The sequence below is a fragment of the Macrotis lagotis genome, chromosome 1 (assembly GCF_037893015.1).
Source record: "Macrotis lagotis isolate mMagLag1 chromosome 1, bilby.v1.9.chrom.fasta, whole genome shotgun sequence".
In the NCBI taxonomy this organism is placed as follows: Eukaryota; Metazoa; Chordata; class Mammalia; order Peramelemorphia; family Peramelidae; genus Macrotis; species Macrotis lagotis.
In genome coordinates this window covers 885,291,217-885,312,629 of record NC_133658.1, presented here as the reverse complement: position 1 = coordinate 885,312,629, position 21,413 = coordinate 885,291,217, and the positions used below count along the sequence as shown (strand labels likewise).

Genomic DNA, 21,413 nt, shown 5'->3' with positions numbered 1-21,413 from the left:
GAGAACTGGCCCTGGAGTCAGGAGTACCTGAGTTCATATCCGGTCTCAGACACTTAATAATTAATTACCTAGCTGTGTGGCCTTGGGCAAGCCACTAAAGTTATCAAGTTTTCCTAGTCAGTATTCTCTTCTCTAAGAAGTCTTGCCCAATGCACGTTTTAGATTTTTCATCTCCTGCAAAGTTTCTCCAAGTCAATATACTTCCAAGTGGTTACAAAGCAGCAGCTCATAACTGAAGCAAAAAACATTTCCTTCACTCAACTTGCTAAATGTCCACAATGGTAACATTCTAAGGAGTAATGTTGTTGATTTGGGGGCAGCATCATATTCCATTTCCCAAAGAATGAAAATATACTATTTTTAAAAATCAATGATAACTGAAAATTAAAAAACAAGGATCTTAATGTAGAAAAGATATGACATGAAAAAAGAATAGTAACAAAATATGTGAAGGGGAAAATTTGAGAAAAAGACCTTTTAATAAATGAAAAGACTAAGGGAGGAAGCTCAATCACAAACAAAAACATGAGAATTTCAAGAAAAGAGAATTGTAAAAATAATTTTAATTTAATTATACAGATATCAAAAATATTAAGACTATTAAGCTAACGGGGGTAAGAAAGATTTCACAATGTAAAAGCTTTGGCATCCTTTTTAAATGGTCAAGAAAGTTAAGAGCATACAGAAAAAACACTGAAAGACCAAGGTAGAACGGTAACAGGCAGACAACAGTCAGATTTTGTTACATGGATATCTTCTTTAGACCAAAAGTTAGAATATTCTGTTAAATCAAAAGAAGTAAAACAGCCTATTGCAGCTCAAGATGCCTAACAATGAACCCCAAATTATTTCCCTTAGTTTATCATCATGGGAGATTCTCTTCAATTTTCCAGGAGAAAGCAAAGAGTTAAAAGGACAAAACCTATTTTTTAATTCAAAACCAAAACTAAAGAATAGAAATAGGGGCAGCTAGGTGGCGCAATGAACAGAGTACCAGCCTTGGAGTCAGGAGTACCTGAGTTCAAATCCAGCTTCAGACACTTAATAATTACCTAGCTGTGTGGCCTTGGGCAAGCCACTTAACCTCATTGCCTTGAAAAATCTAATCTTATCAACCAGATATTAATTTCTAATTCTCCCAGAACTGTAAAAATAGCTAGAGAAATCCCTAAATCAATTTCAACCCTAATCATATCTACTCTTGTTGAGATGAATACTTAAGAAAAATTCATCTTGTATCATTAATTTTAAAATAAAAAGCAGACATCATAAATTGATATTAATAAATCTTAAACAATAAAAAGGCAGAAAATATTCAGTGAATTAATTCTAGAAAAATCTCACTGCAATGACTAAGGATTTCCAATCATTCTCAAAATAAAAAGATTTACTAATTTATAACACTTACCATATAAAAGTCAACTTTCTACCCCAGAAACCTAGCTAACTCAAGCTTTCTGAATTTAAAACTGTTTTCAGAAAACAGTTGGAACACACCATGCATCCATATTGAACAGTTGGAAATCAGTTTCCACTAACAAAGTTATTTAAAAGAAATCTCTCCCCTCTTCAAATTGAAGCGCTAAAATTCTAAAGCAGTTGTCAGGGATAATTCTATTTTAGAATACAGTTAAAGACAGCTCTATTAAAATATCAGTTAAGAGAGTCCCAAAGACTCAAGAAATATGCATACATTTCTATCTCATTTTCAAGACGTTAGTGTCCAGTGGTTAATTATTTAGGAAAAGGGTGTGAGTTTTCGTATGGAATTACTTATATTCAGTTTCCATTTAAGTCCAAGAATAATAATGTATTTACTACCAAGAATAAAGTAATAATCAATGAAATTTCTTTTTAAAAATGCATAGCATTCAGAAGGAAGTGCTTGAGAAAACATAAAAAATATAACAGTCCATAAAATGTCTCTCAACAAATAAGTGCCCCAAATAAGTATATTTTGAAAAATTTTTGAAAGTATATGAAAAATGGTAAATGAAAGCCATATGGCTTGTTAGAGTTCAGAATATCCCAGCAGTTCAAGTCCTACTTTTGATGAGATGGCAGAACCCATTTAAATTGCTATCCTTTTTGACCATCAATCACTTCAAAAATCTATTCTCAGCTACTAAATAGAAATAGCATCTTCTCTTAAAAACAAGCAAAATTTTAAATAACTGAACTGATAGCACATGTAACATTTTACTCTTAGAAAAAGGTCTTCAAACTAAAACAAATAATTTGCTCAATGACTACTACAGCTAAAGTCAGTATAATCTCTAACAAGAAAAGTCACTTACTCATTATCAAAAAGAATGCTTCTAGTAAACATATTTTAGAAAAAGTTAAACAAGACTTCATGAAAAGTTTTTCAACCTCCTCACCTAATCATAAGGCTATTGAATCAGAAAAGAATCATTATAGAAATGTACTGGGACATTAGAGAGTGTTAGATTGGAAAAACAAGTAATACAAATGAAATATTTCTCAGCATGACTTCTCAAAGCAAAAAAGGAGTAAGATACATGTTTCTTTCTTCAAGATTCAAAAGAATCAGAAGTTGTAAGGAGAAATCTCATCAAATGATAAGGGGTCTGGAACCTCAAGACCTGGTGTGCCCCCACATAATAAGGTTGTGAAGATCCATGTCTTCAAAATTAAAGAATCACTAGGTTCAAATATATTCCCTATGCAAATGCAGCATACTTCTTTCTTTAAATGGTTGGATTTTGGTTCTTGAAAACACAAATAATTCATCTCAATCTCCTCATTCATAAAATGAACTGTAGAAACAAATGACAAACCATTCCAATATTTATGCCAAGAAAATTCCAGATGAAGTCACAAAAAGTCACACTGAAAACCAAATGAATAAAAAAAAGGAAAAGGTATATTTTTCACATTAACTAGAGAAAAAGTAACATCCAAAATGTATTTGATACAGAGCTCTCTTTAATAACAATTGTAAGAATCTACTTCTAAGGCAAGAGCTAATTTATAAAACTTCAAACAGTCAAAAAAGGCTAAAACAAAAATGACTTGTATCTACTTTATCATCATGGAACATAAAAGTCAAATCACCTTAGGGTTTTTGTTGGTTTGGTTTTTATAATCAGCTTTCTAGATGTATCATAATGTAATCACCCGTAATTTTCTTTTTTTAAGATTTTTTTTGCAAGGCAATGGGGTTAAGTGGCTTGACCAAGGCCAAATAGGTAATTATTAAGTGTCTGAGGCTGAATTTGAACTCAGGTACTCCTGACTCCAGGGCTGGTGCTCTATCTACTGTGCAACCTAGCCACCCTCCTATAATATAGAGTTGGATATGATAATTTCAATTCAATTCAAATACTTACTAAGCAACTCCCATGTGCAAAGCAAGATGCTAGGTACTAGAATCCAAAGATGGAAAGGAACAGAGTCTCTCACAAAATTTATAGGCTAATTCAGTAAAAAAAATAATCAAAATTTTTTTTAATCTGAGAAGGGATTTGGAGATGGAATGAAAAAGTGAAATCAGTAAAAGTTCATAAAGAAGGTGGAAGTCAAAAGATGTAACTTGAAGTATTTAAACTAATAAATGAAGATAAATCAAAAGTTATAAGATTTTAAAAATGTTTTTCAATCAAAGAAAAATGATAACATAGCATCTGTGTGAACTCAAGCAGTCAATAAGCATTAAATGCTCCCAAGTGGGGTACTAAGGAAGCTCTGGAGACAAAGAAAGGCCAAGGAGTTCCCAGGCTAATGGGGAGGACTAGGTAATCAGCTACACAGTAACAAGCTAAAGATAGGATAAATTGGAGATCATCAGAAGGGGGAAATTACTAGAATTGAGTGATTGGGGTGGGGTGCCTGAGGGAAAATGTTTCTTGTGGGAAGGTGGGATTTTTAGCTAGACTCTGAAGGAAGACAAAAGGTAGGGAGGAGGGAGCATTCCCAGCATGAAGTGTCGTTGTTCAGTCTTTTTTCAGTCATGCTTGACTCTTCACGTCATGCTTGACTCTTCACGAAGTCTCAGTATCACTGGATACCGGAACAGGAAGAAAGACAAGTAAGATCTAAGAAGACTGGAAAGGTAATAGGAGTGAAGGCAGGTTATGAAGGGCTGTGAATGCCAAAGAATTTTAGAGAAAAGGGTATCAGGGAGTCACTAAAGTTCAGAATAGGGGGTGTGTGTCAGGGTCAAACCTGTACTTTAGGAAGATTCTTTTGACAGTTGAGTGAAGGATGAACTAGAGTGGGGAGAAACCTAAGGCAGGAAGAGTCATCAGCTATCACAAAGCCTACTGCAATAGTTAAGTGATGAGGGTTTTGTACCATGGTTGTGATAATATTAGAGGGGGGGGCTTATTTGAGAAATGTTGTGAAAGTAGGAATAGATTGAATGAAAGTGTGAGGAGAAAGAGAAAGAAAGAGGAAGGGAGAAACCAAGGATGACACCTAGACTGCAAGCCTGAGAGACTGGAAAGATGGTTGTGTCCTCAGTAGAGAAATTTTGAAGGGAGGATGATTTGAGGGGAAAAGAAAACAAGTTCAGTTTTAGAAGTATCTAGTTAAAGATGTCTAAGACAGGGCAGAGCCAAAACGGCCACCTGAAGGCAACTTTTCCTGGGAACCCCTTCCCCCCAACCTCTAAAGATGTCCAAGAGATATTCAATTCTAGATGTACTACAGGCAAATTGGAAATACATATAAGAGAGTTTAGGGCTAAAGAGATCTAACAATCACCAACATAGAGTTGAATCCAATATTGATGAGATAACAAGTGAAATAGTATAGAGAAGGAAAAAAGGCCCAGGACAGAATCCTGTGAAAAACCCAGTTAAAAGAAGTGACTGGACCAAGGACACAGTATAGGAAAAGGAGTGGTCATAGAGGAAAGAAGAGAATCGAAAGAGAGCAGTGTCATGAAAATTTAAGAGAATTATCACAGAAAAGTAGGTGATCAAATGTCAAAAGCTAGAGAAAGGTCAAGGATAAAAACTGAGAAAAGATCATGAGAATTGGCAATTAAGAGATCACTAACTTTGGAGAGAGAGAGAAATTTCAATTGAATGATTGTTGGAAGTCAACAGGGAAGAGAGTTAAGGAATAAGAGAAAAGTAGAAGCAGCCTTCACCATGAATTTAGTCACAAAAGGAAGACCAGCAAGATAAGGAATGAAATGTTAAATGTATTTTATTATGTTCTCATTTCAAAAACTTATAAATGGCATGAAATACACAGTTATGGTATTTAATCAGATGACCCCATTCCCTAATCATAAGAAATAAACATAAATTTACTGTGTCCACTTAACATTTATGGAGGGCTGCTCTAAAATAACAGATTATCCATGTTCTGATAAGTTTCATTCTTTGCCTCTAATCAGAATGATGAACTAACACAGTACTTAGAACTATAAACTACACCTCACGAGGGGAAGAATACTCTCTTATTCTTCTCTATAGTCCTCAAAGTGTTGTACATAGAAAAGTATTCAATAAATATTTGCCAAATGAAAATCTATATATCTGACTGGCAGAGAAGAAGGACTAGAGACTCTGGTAGAAAAGGACCCCAGTTTTAAATACTGCTTTGGAGCTCAAAAACACATGACTGAAACAAATCTCTTCATTTCTCCAGGTCTATTTCTTCATGTGTAAAAGGAATTGGATTGAAATAACTTTTAAGGTTCCACTTTAGGCCACATGATCTAATTGTGTGTGTGTGTGTGTGCACATATATATATATATATATATAATTTATATATATATATATATATATAATTTATATATATATATATAATTTACTTAAGGCAATGGGGTTGTGACTTGACTTGCCCATGGTCACATAGCTAGGCAATTATTAAGGTCACATTTGAACTCAGGTTTCCTCTCTCTCTCTCTCCACTAATAGTTTATTTGATGAAATCCCATAACAATGAATTCAAGGAAGCATTCTGATGCCCTCTTTATTCACATATTTAACCCAAGGTTTCTGGAATTTGAATTAAGAATTTCTGATATGGGGCAGCTAAGTAGTGCAGTGAATAGAGCAGTGGTCCTGGAGTCAGGAGGACCTGAGTTCAAATCCATCCTCATACAATAATTATCCAGCTGTGTGACCTTGGACAAGTCACAACCCCGTTGCTTTGCAAAAAGAAAAAGAATTCCAGATATTTCAGCACTAATTTTCAAACGACACAGTTAATAAAGACTGGTAGAAATCACAATCCTAGTCTTCTTGATTTGAATAAGGACTATCACATCTTTGCAAGGCAAATTTTAAAAAAGTTTTGCCTCTTGGATAAGAAAGAGATAATGTCCACCTCAACTCTACTTCCCTCCACCACTTTTTGCAACTTTTTTATTTTGATTTTCTAGGACAGCTTTAGAATTTACGTGATTTTCTCTTCCAAATAAATAATAAATCAACACCAGTTTCAAATACTTTCTGATTTCCTTGCCATCCAATCTATTCTGATTTGTTTTGAATCAGACTAAAAAGGTATAAGGGTCCTTATTTTTCATGAAGCTTTTAGAGACTGTCAGATAATAGTCAGAGCTCTGCTCCCTGTTTTTATATTAATTACTCAACCAGCTGTTTTTAATTGTCATAACCTTAAAGACCCCCAGGCCAGTTTACTTGGCATAAGCTTTCATCAAGGTGAAGAGGAATAAAAAAGCACATGAGACTGAGACTACATGCAGCAGCTTGGGTAGAGTGGTTCTTTTCCTTGATGTAATATCTGTTTCTCTGTCTTTGTCTGTCTGTCTCTCTCTCTCTCTGGGTCTCTCCTTTGTCTACCATACCCTCATGGTTTTTGTTTGCTGCCTATCTCTACATGGCCATCAGATTGCTACACTTTGTCACTTCTGTATCAGCCTAATAATGGTTGTCCTTCATTTTCAAAGAAGACCATGACATCAAATGTGTATTGTGCCATGACAAATGTGTATTGGATTTGAGTGAGGGGGATGCTGTGCTAAATCATCAGTCTCACTTTCTCTTCCAGAGTCATCTGGGTCCAGTAGCCAGATATGGATTAGGATGACTGGAGATGGTCCTGGCAATCAGGATTAAATGACTTACCCACAGTCACACAGCTAGTAGGTCAAGTGTCTTGAGGCTGGATTCAAACTCCTCTCCACCTGACTACAAGACCAGTGCTCTATCCACTGTGCCATCTAACTGCCTTCAGTGAAACAAAGTCTTCAATCTGGAGATGGTGAACCAAGATTCCAGTTTCAGCTCTGCTACTACCCATATGACCTTAGCCAATACCCTTCCCCATGCTAAACCTGTTTCTTCACCTGTAAAATAAGGAGTTTTGACTACACAATCTCAAAGGACCATTTTAGCACTAAATCCCAAACTCAACAGAGTTGGATTACCTAACCCCATCACTGGTGCTCTGGCCCTCTAGTATTGTATATTCTGCTCTCCCAGTTCAGCTTCTGAACCAGGTCCTTTAACTTGCTGATATATTTTATACGGTGTAGGGGCAGCTAGGTGGTGCAGTGGATAAAGCACCGGCCTTGGAGTCAGGAGTACCTGGGTTCAAATCCGGTCTCATACACTTAATAATTACCTAGCTGTGTGGCCTTGGGCAAGCCACTTAACCCCATTTGCCTTGCAAAAAAAAAAAAAACTAAAAACCTATATTTTATACAGTGAGACAGATTACTCGCCCATAATCTTTTTCCATTTTGGAATGCCTAACACTTATCATATTTCTACCACTTAATCATGTACTGTCTTGCATTCAGAGAATTGTACAGCTAGAAGGGACCTTAGAGAATATCTTGTGGAAATCCCTCATTTGTTGTATTTGTCATTTAACTTCCATGCTTATGCTTTATCTACCCAAATAAATTCTCAGATTTGCAAGGTCAGGGACTATAATACAGACTTCTCTGTATCACCCGCCTCCACCAGTAACTTATATCAAAGACTCATTGTGGACTAGAGAGTATTAACAGAATAGCAAGTTGTCTAAAAAAAGATTGCCTTTGTACATCTCCCCATAGCTATACAGAGTTGAATAAGGAAGTATAAAGACACACCCAAGCATGCTACTCAAAAATCCAAGTCCAAATCCTAGAAAGTCACTTGAGAATTTCCTATGAATTAGGAATTTACACATAGTTTATTTTGATTCCCTCAATTGTGGGCACTTACTGAATTTAGAACAAGAGAACCTGGGTTCAAATCTTGCCTCCACCTCTACTACTTATAAATTGTTGGGCAAAATCACATAACTCAAATGGGAAACACTGGAAAGAACAATGCCTCTGGAGACAAAAACCTAGGTTCAAATTTTACACTGTTTCCTCTTGGTGTGGTCTTGAAAAAATGCACTTAATTGCTCTGATCCTCAGCTTTCTCTTCTTTAAAATAAGGGATTAAATGGCCACAAAAGAATTTGTCAGGTCTCAATCTATGATCTTACAAAAATCTCATGAAACTTTTTTCAGGCTACATGAGTTCAAGGGAATATAAAAACAGATATAACATAAACAACTATAAAGCAAAATATTAATAAATGCAAAGAGTGGTCCAGGCAAAGTCAAATGAACAAGCATTTATTAAGGACCTACTATGCACCAGGCTGGTAAAGTGTTGATAAAAATGATATGATAATCAGATCAAAGAGAAAGATAAAGAGATATGAACCCTTTTTTAATCCATGGGCAAAAATCATCTAGACTGATAACATTTTACAGCCAAAGCTGTCACATAGGTAAAATAGATGCAGATATTGTTATAACAAAATAATGATTTCTAAACAGAATAATTCTAAGTCTCAGGATTTAGAGACAAAAGAGTCCTTAGAAGATCAACTACTTCAGTATTTACAGCATTAATGAGAAAACTGAGACCTAAATGGGTCAAATGATGAAAAATGGCTCACCCAAATAGCAGAGCTAGGATTTAAAGTCAGTTATTTTCTAAGATCAATGTGTATCATGGAAACAATGTAAAGACTAACAGAATGTCTTCTGTGGGGGTTGGGGGAGGGAAGCAAAATTAGGGGGGAAATTGTAAAACTCAAAATAAATAAAATCTATCTAAAAAAATAAAGTCAGTACTCTTTTCAACCTCATTATGCTTTTTTTATTTGTTTTTCTATTTTTTATCAATTAGAAGACATTTTTAAAATTAAAGGAGAAACAAATGGGGGAAATCTCATGCAGGTGATCCCCTCAGTTCATCTAACATGCTTAATTTAGACCCACATTTTCTTTTTCTGTTTCTTTTTTTTTTTTTAGCTTTTTGCAAGGCAAATGGGGTTAAGTGGCTTGCCCAAGGCCACACAGCTGGGTAATTATTAAGTGTCTGAGACCGGATCTGAACCCAGGCACTCCGACTCCAAGGCCGGTGCTTTATCCACTGCACCACCTAGCCGCCCCTAGACCCACATTTTCAAGACTAACTCATTTATTTAATGGTCTATTGATAAACAACCCACCAACCTGGTAGCAAAGGAAGGAAAAAAAGGCAACTTATTCTTTGAAAAGCACAGACTCAAGGTTCAAGACATGATTTTGAATTCCTATATTTGTGAAGAAAAAAGTTAAACATGTAGATTTAATTTTAAGGAACTTGGGCTATCCAAATCATCCCTCAAATTTCCTTCTAAATTCAAAGAAAGCAAACAAAATTATCTTTCTTATTTTGAAAGACATACCACTTTCTACATGAAATCCTTCCTGATTCTCTCCTTATTTACTTATATTTATCTACTCTCTATTTTCTTACTTTGCAGTTGTACCATCTGTATTAAAAAATCAGGTCATCTCTTCAGTGAAAACATGTCACCAGTTTTATTGTATAACAGACTTAGAACATAACTTGCAAAGAATTAATGATAAGCATTAGAAGGCAATGGAAAGGTAGGTGATGGGTGTTAACAAAATGCAATATAAAACCTCCTCTGCCCTGTATCAGGTCAGGAGAAAACAAGGGAGGCATCCAATATATTGGGTATGAACTCCCCCTTAGCAAACTTTCAGAACATGGAAAGAAGTCATCACCTGTTGATATTTATGCTCTATCTATCCCGCTCCACTAGCTCCTTCCCATACACCCATAAATATTAGTCAGATTTCCCCCAATCCTAACTTTTTCCAGTTGTCCCCATTCTTCCTAACCTTCATTTCCAAATTTCCTGAAAGAATCATTTCTAAAGAGAAAGAAGTTCAGAAGAACAGAAACAGAACAATGTTTGCAGAGTCCTGTTATATTTTTTCAAACCTGTTTTAATAGATTTGCAGATGCAAGTACAATTCTGTGTGCAAATGTTCACATATGATGATTTTCTACCTTAACTAGTTCATTTTTTTCCTTTTGGGGGCAGAGAAGGGGAGAGGCAATTAGGGTTAATTGACTTGCCCAGGGTCACCCAGGTAGTGTCTTGAGTCCATATTTGAACTCATGTGCTACTGATTGCAGTGAGTGCTTTATCCACTGCACCACCTAGCGGTCTTCTAGTTCATATTTTTTAAAGTAGCCCACATAGATGTCTCTTCTTCAAGCTTTCTTTCCTCCTCTATTCTTTCCTCAAGCTCTTATATTTAAGCTTCTATCTACTCACAACTTACTAAATATGATTTTCAAATAACCTCCTAATCATCAACTCCAGTGATCTTTTCAGTCACCATGCTCCTTGATTTTTTCTTCCCTGTTCCCCATCCCATACAAAAGATATTGTTCCTTCCCTTCCCTTTCAAGACACCAGCCTCTTCTGGTTCATTTCCCACTTCCTCTAATTCACCACACTCTAATTCAGTCTTAGCCTTTTCTATGTCACAGATCCCTTTAGAAGCCTGGGGAAGGCTATGGAGATTTGCTCAGGATCATGATTTGGATTATATACGATGTTAAAATGCACATAATTATAAAGAAAATAATTATATTAAAATAGCTACCAAAATATTTTTAAAACAAGTTCATAGATCCCATCTTTGCTCCTGTATTCTTTGCATCCATCTTATGTGGCTAATCCCCCAAAAAATCTGTTTTTAGCCCTTTTTTTCTCCTAAATAAATCTCTCCTCTGAGGAGAGCTCATTCACTCAAGTTGCTCCAACTACCACCTTTACTTCAGATGAGTGACAAATCTCTATCCAATCCTAAATTCTCTTTTGAGTTTCCAGTCCTAATCCACTAAAATGCCTACTTCTTTAATTATCCTACTAGAAACTCAAACTCACCATGTCCAGCATCTTGCCCCTTAAAACTGCACCCCCTTCTGTCTTCTGTAATGGAGGAGTTATATGAATGAAAAAAGCACTTTTTTTTTAAAGTTTTTGGAAGGCAATGAGATTAAGTGGCTTGCCCACAGCCACACAGCTAGGTAATTATAAAGTGAAGTGTCTGAGGTCACATTTGAACTCAGGGCCTCCTGACTCCAAGATGGTGCTCTATCCACTGTACCACCTAGCCGCCTGAAAAAAGCACTTATTAACTGCTTAGAATTTGCCGATGTAATCCCTCTTCTCCACAACATCTCTTATTTTTATAACCTCTTTTCTATTTTAATTGTTCCACCTAGTACAAGATCTCCTTTACAGATTATTACAGTGGTCTCCCAACAACTCTTCCCAATTCTGTACCCTAAACCTGCTTCTCAATCTTTCAGTCATCCATCAAAAGCATTCTTTCATATATATGAATCTATAAATAATACTTGCTTATAAAAATTAAATATTTAATAATTTCCTTTCAGCTACTAATTTCAAACTCCTCTGCCCTCCCTTTCCATTATTATTTCATATAACTCCTCATTAGAAAATGATCCTCCTCTGCCCTGCCCCAGCTCCCAAAACTAAAATCTGTACTCTTCTCACACTGTTCCTAGGCATAGTCTAGTCTTGTTCTGCCTCTCATTCTTACTAAATTTCTACCAGTCCTTTAGAGCCCATCTCAAATGTCCATTTATGAAGCATTTCCTGACCAAGAACAATCTTCCCTTCCAAATGTCGCACAGTTTTAGTAATTTTCTAATGTACAAATCATGTAAAATATTGCACATTCATTATATATGTTCTGTCCTTTGTTCTTCAAACAAAATAGTTGGTTGGTGAGTTCTTGTCCTTCATTATCTTAGAGGACCAAAATGAAGTTACTACATTTGAGACAAACTACAGTGTGACCAATCAGACCAATACAAGCTCCCAATGCTCTACCACAGGTTGGGCACAAATAATCCATGTAAACACCTGGGGTGGGTATTCTAAACTTAAGGATGTAATGTTTCCTTTGAACTGCTTCCATTCTGCCTTCCTCACTGATGAAGGCACACCATGCTGGGCAGTCCTATGCCAGTGTCTCCCAAGCTGTACAGTCAATTCCAAAGTTCTTCAATGAGACCTTCAGGGTGTCTCAGCATAGCTTCTTCTGACCTCTTTGTGAGCACTTGCCCTGTGTGAGTTCTCCATAAAATAGTTTTCTTTGGCAAACTTACATCTAACAATGTGTCCGGCCCATTGTGGTTACCCTCTGTAGTAATGCTAGAATGCTAAGTAGTTTAGCTAGAGAAAGGATCTCAGTGTCTATAAACCAGAACATAAGCTTCCAAGAAGAGGAAAGCACATGTTTTATCTATACTGTCTTCCCCAACACCAAGCACAGTAAACTAAATAAATTTTTAATATTTGCAGAAGGGGGATAAAAGGCTTAATGTTTGTCATTAAGATTAGTATTTTATTTTTATGAATTATGTGTATAATTTATAACAGACTGGAGACCATTTTATAATTAATATACAAATAATGTATATTTTACAGGAATTTGATTGTGATTTTATTATTTTAAATTATTAAAAAGTTTTTATGGTTTTTGTACTTTTGTTTATCATATCAACTATGATTTGATGCCAAGATTTCAGTCAAGAACACAATCCCCAATTACATCATTCCTGTGGGAAAATACAAACTGCTTTATCATCTAGTTCTGATATGGTGTCCAGGATTATACTGTGGCAAACTGGGGAATATCTGTATATATTTTCTTTTATTAATAATACTGGCTAGGCTGTATATAAGGTTTTGTGCTTTGCAAATAGAAATCTCAAAAGAAAAAAGTTATCCAAAACCAGAGAAATATGGAATCTGAAAACAACCCAAGGGATGCTATTTTCACTTTTTCAAACTTGTTTTATGTTTTTTTTCTTTTTCTCATGGTTTTTTTCCTCTTTTGTTCTGATTCTTCTTTCACAACATGACTTGTACATGTATAACCTATAGCAGATTATTTGCAGCCAAGGAGAGGAAGGGAAAAGAGAGGAGAGAGAAAAATGTGAAACTCAAAAAGCATGCTGAAAACTATCTTTGCATGTGATTAGAAAAAAATAAAATGAAATAACATTTTAAAAAAACCCAACAAATAGTATCTCAAAATGCTAACTAGTATTATGATCCTCACAACAGTGAGTACATGGTATTATTATTATTGTGATTATTCCCATTTTACAGATGAGGTCACTCCTCCCCTGGAAGTTAATTGGAATTTGAAGTCGGATTTAGACTTGGTCTTTCCTGACTCTTGGCCCAGAGCTCTGTGCACATTGGCCACATCTCAGAACACACCTAACTCATCAAGTACAAGTACATTTGCTATGTGATGACAATCTCCCTCATTTGCAATCTCAGCATTACTCACCCCTTCTATTGCCCCCAAATCCATTAACTTATCAAATCTTGTTTCAATTTCTATTCCATCTTTAACATCTAACTCTTTCTGGCCACTCACAGAGCTGCTGCCACCACCTTAGTCTGGAATCTCACCACCTCTAGTCCAAACTCTTCCAATACTTCTTTCCCCATTCTATACCACCAGGGACCAAAAGTGATTTTCCCATATTATCTCCTTAGTCAATTCATTCCAATGGTTCCCGATGGGTTCTAGGAGAAATTCTTCTTTGTGGTATTTACAAAAGTCCTTTACAGGGGTACAGTGGATAAAGCATCAGCCCTGGCATCAGGAGTACCTGAGTTCAAATCCAGTCTCAGACACTTAATAATTCGCTAGCTGTGTAGACTTGGGCAAGCCACTTAACCCCACTGCCTTGCAAAAACCTAAAAAAAAAAAAAAAGTCCTTTACAAAAATTCTTTAAAGTCCTGATTTCTATCTACTTCTCCAACCTCTCTTTTTAAACTCTACATTTCAATCAAACTGGCTGGCCTTTGGGTTGTTTTTCACACACAACACTCCATGTCTATGTTCTCTGCCTTTATTCTAGCCCTCTCCCATATCTGGAATGTACTTCTTCCAGACTTAACACTTCTTAAGAATCTCTTATCTAAGATGCAACTTAAGTATTACCAGAGCCTTTCTCACCAGTTACTAATGTCCTCCCTCCCAAAATTAACTTGTACTTATTTTGTAGATAATCTGTCTATAGTTACATGTATCATCTCTCCTGATAGAATATAAAGTAGGGGCTGTTTCATTTTTATCCTTCTATCTCCAGAGCCTAGCTCAATGCAGGCACATAGTAGAGACCTAAGAAACACTCGTGTGATTTGATTCCTCCCTGACCTCAAAAGCAATGGTTTTCCATTTTTTTCTCACAGTTATAGTCTGGTATTCCAACACACTTAACATTTAAGTTGCCAACTAAGAGGGGTTCTGAGGCAAATGGGTCTCCAGAGCCATTGCCAGGTCTGAGTATTTATTCCTAGTCTTCCTATGCTTCCCCTCTAAACACAGCACTGCTATTGGGATCAGCAAACTATAGCTGGGGATCCAAGCAAAGGTACCAGAAGTGTGAAGTGAAGAAGGCAGTTAAAAAAAAAACCCACAATAGAAAATACCAGGAAAAAGGTAAAAGGAGAAAAATGTTGGGCTTCAAGCGAAAGGAGAAAAGAACAAATTCCAAATCATGTGAAAAAAATCAGTTTATGTCTGAGCATTTCGCATTAATTATTCTTGTCTGGTGCAGCTACATACCCTAAAGGTCTTTGGGGAAAGTCTTCTAAAATATCAAGTATTCTTTCATGAAATGGAGGACAAACTTTAAAATTCTATCACCTTCTATTACTATAATTTTACTAAGAGTAAAAACATGAACACGAGTTCATGGAACATTGAGTCCCCTGGAAAATGGAATCTAGTGTTGTTGGGTTCAAAATATTGTTTATAAATATAAATATCTAATTCAACAAATAATAAGAGGCTCCTATTTCTTAAGACTATGTATTTAGGTTTCCATTATCAGCTAGAGTAGTCATCTGAGATGTTAATAACTGTGAAACATAAATATTTCAGCAAAATAACAATTACGTTAAAATCTTATTAAAGGTTGTTTCAATCATATCTCCAGAAGGGTACATTAAAAAGGTAAAAGCATACTAATTATGAAATGTGAATGGTAAATAACAAGCACCTCTGAGCTAATAGTTTTAAATAGCTTACTTACACTGAGAAACTTTATTTTTCCTGATCATTTGGCTAAATATTCAGCATTTTTTTTTTTGGTTTTTGTTTTTTTAGATTTTTTTCAAGGCAATGGGATTAAGTGGCTTGCCCAAGGCCACACAGCTAGGTAATTATTAAGTGTCTGAGACTGGATTTGAACCCAGGTACCCCTGACTCCAGGGCCGGTGCTTTATCCACTGCGCCACCTTAGCCACCCATCAGCTTATTTTTTTAGTTTAAGTGCATTAGAAAGACTGAAACACAAATATTTTGGTTATGAAGCTATGAACTTTCCATTCTTAAAAACAATTTAGAATTGTGCTTTTTTTTAAAAAAAGACAAAACGACCTCCAGATCTTACTGCTAGGCAAGCACACCCCAAGGAAGGATGTCTTTGATAGAAGGGATCCAGATAAACCAAAATATTAATATCAGTATTTGGGTTAGAAAAGAACTAGAAAAGGGCAACTAGATGGTGCAGTGAATAGAGCACCGGCCCTGGAGTCAGGAGAACATGAGTTTAAATCCGACCTCAGACATTTAATAATTACCCAGGTGTGTGACCTTGGGCAACCCCACTACCTTGCAAAAATCGGAAAAGAGAAAAGAACAAGAAGAAAAAGAGTAGGTACCCATCAACTTGGGAATAAATTTTTAAAAGGTGGTACATCGATCTAATGAAATTTTATTATACTATATGAAATAACAGAATATGAACACTCTGGAGAAGCATGGGAAGATAACTATGAACTGATTCAGAATACCTGGAAAACAATTTACAGACTGATTCCAACAAAGTAATAACAATAAAAGAAAACTGAACCATATGATTATAATGGTCAAAATAAAACCAAACTAGATCCTAGAAAAATGCTGAGAAATATGTACCTCTTTCCCTTCCATGCAAAGGTACACAGAGCACCCAGGTTTCTGAGTATAGAATATGGCATGTAATCAGATCTGATTAATGTGTGGGTTGATTTTGCAGAATTTGTTATCCCACCAGGACCCATCTCTTTCTTTTTAATCTTAATTACCAAAAAAAGCTTGCTGAGAAGGGATATATGTGAAAATGAATATGACAATAACAAAAGGTATCAATAAAAAAATTTAAAATTAAATAGTAATTCACTAGAAATTCATTTCATTTTTTCCCTTAAAAACAAAAGGTTTTTTGAAATACATTTAATGAAGTAAGCAGCAGGAAAACAAAATAAACAAAGAGTGCAACTTAAGTGGAAACACAAAAACTGAACCTGAATGTTGTGCAACAGTAATGATCAAATTTTCTTTGGAAAGAAAAGATATGGGGCGGCTAGGCGGCGCAATGGATAGAGCACCGGCCCTGGAGTCAGGAGTACCTGGATTCAAATCCGGCCTCAGACACTTAATAATTACCTAGCTGTGTGGCCTTGGGCAAGCCACTTAACCCCATTGCCTTGCAAAAACTTAAAAAAAAAAATAAGTAATTTATTGCTTTAAATTATCTTTTACTTGTCATGTCCTTAGTTACTTGGATTTCCTCGTATGTATGTATGTATATTCTAAAGAATACATACACAATGCTTTTGATACATCAAACATCCCTCCATAATTACCTGACAATATTCTAATTGGGTAACAAAATGGCTCAACCAATTCTACTTTATTTTACTTTTCTTTTAATAGAAAATGCTTTGTAGTTTTAGATTTTATTTACTGTAAGCTTTAAGTTTTAAAAGCAAAGCTAATCAAACTTACAAAGAACTTTTTTCAAACACAGGCTGAAATGAAAAAGAAAAAGCTTATCCTATATACTCAAGCTCTCTTCCTCATTAATACTCTAATCTTTTCTAAACCCTCTAGTCTGTTCATTTCTTTAAATGATTACATATAAAAGGGTCAGTTTGTGTGATGCAAGTAAAAAAATATCCTTTCAGGTATGTTTCTCTCTAGTCTATGTTTTCTTTATTATCTAAATAACTTTATCTTGATTCAAAAAGTTTGAAGGACTTGACAGATTGAAAAAGAGAAAACTGAGAGATGTAGGGCATAGGAATGATAACTGTCTTCAAATAGTTGAAGAGTTTTTCCCATGCAAAGACTTCTGCTTACCCTTCAGAGGGCAGAACCATGCAAGAGAGATTAAGTCTCAGTAAGGAAAAATTTCCTAACAATAAAAGGTCTCCAGAAATAATGGGCTGTCTCCTAGGATAGTGCCAAACCCTTTCTCATCACTTGGGACTTTCAAGGACAGACAGAATGGTTATTGTTATGGATGGAGCAGCCTACTTCAGGGATGCAATGAAAGGTTCCTCCTAAAGTCCTATGGCACTCAGTATTTCACACACTACTATAGCACTCCATCAACTCTGTAACTCAAATTTCTTTGATGGAATCAGTTACACTATGTGAGTTAAATTAATTTTAGCATAGCAATACTCTTATTGAAGTTCAACTTTTTCAGCCCAAAGACCTGAGATTTTCACTTAGATTCAAACCATTTTCTATCTCCACACTCAAACAAATCTGTGCCAAACCACCGGTGCTCAAACTAATTTTTTCAATAGGATAACTCGCTTCAACTCATTTAGAACCAAACTAAAACTGAAGAACACTTTGTCTTATTATTGAAAAGATTTCCATTCAATCTTTTTGTTTCTAAATGTAGAATTTGAATAATGTACTTCATTTGTTTTGTTTAATTTTTTCCAAGTGCTTCACATGTATAAAATGATATAGACAAATCAGAGCAGGCTGTGAATAATCACAATATACAGGAACAGTTCCTCTATTACAGAAGAGAATCTTTTGTCAGTAGATAAGACAATACTGTAATAAAGTCTTTATGCCCAGCCTGTGTGTTGGCAGCATAGGCAGGTAGTATTTGCAGAACATTTAAAATAAAATTAAGCTACAATCATTATTTACTTCCAATATCCTTTGCATTTATACACTTCAAAGATCCTCACCAGTAGAAGATGCTACCCATACCAAAACCAAAGCAGAGCAGAGATTGGCAATGTAAGCCCAGATAATTTCTTTAAAGTCTTGATCCAGCCTAACTTTCAAAGTGGCCTTTATACCAGTCCCATAATCATAAGCCTATATCTTTACTTAAAACTTCTATTTACAAAAACAGACACTTAAACAGCAAACATATATAAATATGTATTTAACAAAGTTACGGTTTTAAACTTCACCTACCTACATACAAATACACACCCTTTCTCACCAAAGACTAACCCAAAGTCTGGTCTTAAGAAGCTATACACTGCAAAAAAAAAAAAAAAAAAAAAAAATCAAGAAATCTCTTCTCTACTGAAAAAAAAGTAGTTGCAAAAAAATGTCCAGGGGAGTTGATATTCCTGTTCCCCCAAAAAAGTCAGGGGTAACTGAAAGATGATGCCAAGCACGGTGAGAAGCTACTCCAAGTATGACCAACATAAAGAATATGATTCTGTCTTCAAAGAAATAGCAGCAGAGAACAGAAATAAGGAGGTAGGTAGGTAGGAAGAAGGTGAAAGTAAAGAAGTCTGGGTTGGTTTTTTCTGCTTTTCAGTATCTTAATTTACTCTTTGACCTTTTTGATAACTGGTGAAAAGGCCACATTTGAGCAGTAAAAGATGTGCTTAGGACAAATAGCACCCTTCCCTCCCCCCATTTTTCTTCTTCTTTCTCCCAAAAAAGAGCTGTGTTTGTCTATGCAAGCCTAGTCCCAAATATGGGAGAGAGAATGTGTGTGTGTGGAAGAACAATGAGCTCTCTGCCTGCGTATTGTGTGTGTGTGTGTGTGTGTGTGTGTGTGTGTGTGTGTGTGTGTGTGTGTGTGTGTGTGTGTCTTCCCTTGGAAGGTCCCTTGGACCTCAATGAGGAAATCTGCAAACCAGCCCTCCACCTAGACTAAGATACCAAAACAAAAACTGGTTTATAATTTACAGTAGAATAAACTCAGGGAGCAAATCCAAGCAAAGAAATTATTTACCCAGAGATCCAAAGATGTTTTTATTATCACCCAGATCTATTCTTCTATCCCCTACTCACCAACAGCCTGAGAATGAACAAGCCAAGGTACACAAGACAAAAAAGGTTTTCGTTTTAAATTGAAAGCAATTATTAAAGCTAATGCAAATCTAAACATAGGATACAATGACTTGTATAACATGAAAAGGTCTGCTGTGCAAACTATGAAGTTTCCTTTTCACAGAATAAAAAATGCTTTGGCTAGGACTAATACAGGATTCTTTCTTTCAAAAGTAGTTTCTAAAAGCACCTTAAAATAGTAACACATCATGAAACATTTAAAGCACCCAGTCCCTCAAGGACACAAATTTTGCTCGTCAATGTTTGTAATCCAAAAAAATGCAAGCAAACCTTGGGGGGGAAAAAAAGGCAGAGGAAAACGACAATTCGACGATGAATCATTTTTTTTTCTTCTTAGCAACTTCTTACACGACCAATTTCAGATGAAATGCAACGTTATGCTCCTACCCAGCCCTCCTTACGTTCTTTCCACGGCCTTTCTCTAAAAAACAAACTAGAATACACCGTTCTCCAGACTGAAATGTGTCAGTGGGATTTTTATTTTGATGCATGGGACTGCTGATTCGGTATTATGGGCAAATCACACAAAGCGGACTAAAAATTTAAAGCTACAGTACAAAGGGCAAAGTGTCCCCTGATGGGAGGGCAGTCAAGTTGCCCAGACTCGGCACGTTCCCGGCGGAATGCCCACGGACAAGCCCGGCGGGCAAGGGCCGCACGCAGCCCCGCGGGGCACACGAGGCCGGAGGCCCCCTCCTCACAATGGGTCGCCACTTTCTCCAACTTCGGCGGCCCGGCCGGGCCCCTGGCCCCCCACCCGGCCCCCTCCCCAGCTGCCGCGGGCGGCGCGGGGGGCTTACCTCTCCCCGAGGTCCTACACCATCCGACGGGGGTCTTCGGAGCGGCCCGGCTGCCTCGGGAAGTTGAACGGGGTGGGGGAGGGGGCGCGGAGGGGCCGAGGCTGCGCCTCAGAGGCAGGGCTCCAGGGGCATGTCTCGTGGCCGGCTCTCGGGCGCGGGGAGGCGGCCGCGGGGGCTCCGCGGGGCGGCGCGGGCGGGCCGGCGCGTCCTCGGCTCGCTTCTCGGCCCGGGAGGGAAAGCGAGGCAGACAATGTAGGGGAGCGGAGGCCGAGGAGGAGGAGGAGCAGCCGGGGGAGGAAGGCGGAGGCGGGCGCCGCGGAGGGAGCCGCACGGAGGGCGAGGGTCCCCGCGCGCGTGGGGCGGAGGGCGGGAGGAGGAGGAGCGGGAGCAGGCGGCGGCCCGGGCGGAGCGCGGAAGCGGCGGCGGCGGCGGCGGCGGCTCGGCAGCGGCGGCACCAGACCCTCCCCTCCCCCGCCCCCGCCCCCCGGCGCGCGTCGGCCCGGGCCCGGCCCACCTCCCAGTATCGAGCCTCCGCATTGGCCCGACGCGAGCCCATGACCCGCGAGGGGGCTGGGCCGGGGGGGAGGGGCGAGGCCCGGGATGGGACGGATGGCGGCGGCGGCGGCGGCGGCTCCGCCGGTGCAAAGCGAGCCGGGAAGCGGCGGGGACGGGGGCGAAGGCAGAAAGAGGGGAGCCGCCGGGGACGGCGCGCGGGGAGCGCGCGTGCGCGGCGCGAGCCCCGGAGCTGCCGGCCGGGGGGGAGGGGGAGGGGAGGGCCCCTCCCTCGGCCTCCGCGAGGGAGGGGGCGGGGCTGACCTAGTGCGCCCTCCTTCACGCCCCCAGCCGCTCCCCATCCCCCCAGAAGCCCACCTCAGTGGGGGCCACGCCGCGGCCGTCCCCGGGGAGGGAAAGCGCCCCCCAGAAAAGCCCGAGACGAGGTTCTGCGGCTCTTCCCTGCCTCGGACTGAGGACCGGGTCCGCCCCCCTCAAAAATAGCGCACAGAAACCCCTTAATGGCGGAAAATGTTGAGACCCGGGGGGGGGGGGCTTTGAAGATGGACGATTTACGGGCTGCCCGGCCGGCCCGGCCTGGGTGGGTTTTGTTTTTATTGGAGTGAAGGGGTC

General features: G+C 38.3%; 1 protein-coding gene across 7 annotated transcripts in view; it reads right to left on the bottom strand.

Annotated features, from left to right (window-relative positions):
* RERE (arginine-glutamic acid dipeptide repeats) overlaps positions 1-20,693 on the bottom strand; it is a 570,111-nt gene extending 549,418 nt beyond the window's left edge. For 4 of the 7 annotated variants that reach the window (XM_074218543.1, XM_074218545.1, XM_074218541.1 and 1 more), the window contains exon 1: positions 1,409-20,143. The gene's annotated coding sequence lies outside the window, so the exon portion shown is untranslated. Of the gene's footprint in view, positions 1-1,408; positions 20,144-20,288 lie in introns of those variants that run through there. The other 3 variants (XM_074218539.1, XM_074218549.1, XM_074218548.1) reach the window with 2 other exon arrangements.
* Positions 20,694-21,413: the final 720 nt, after the last annotated feature.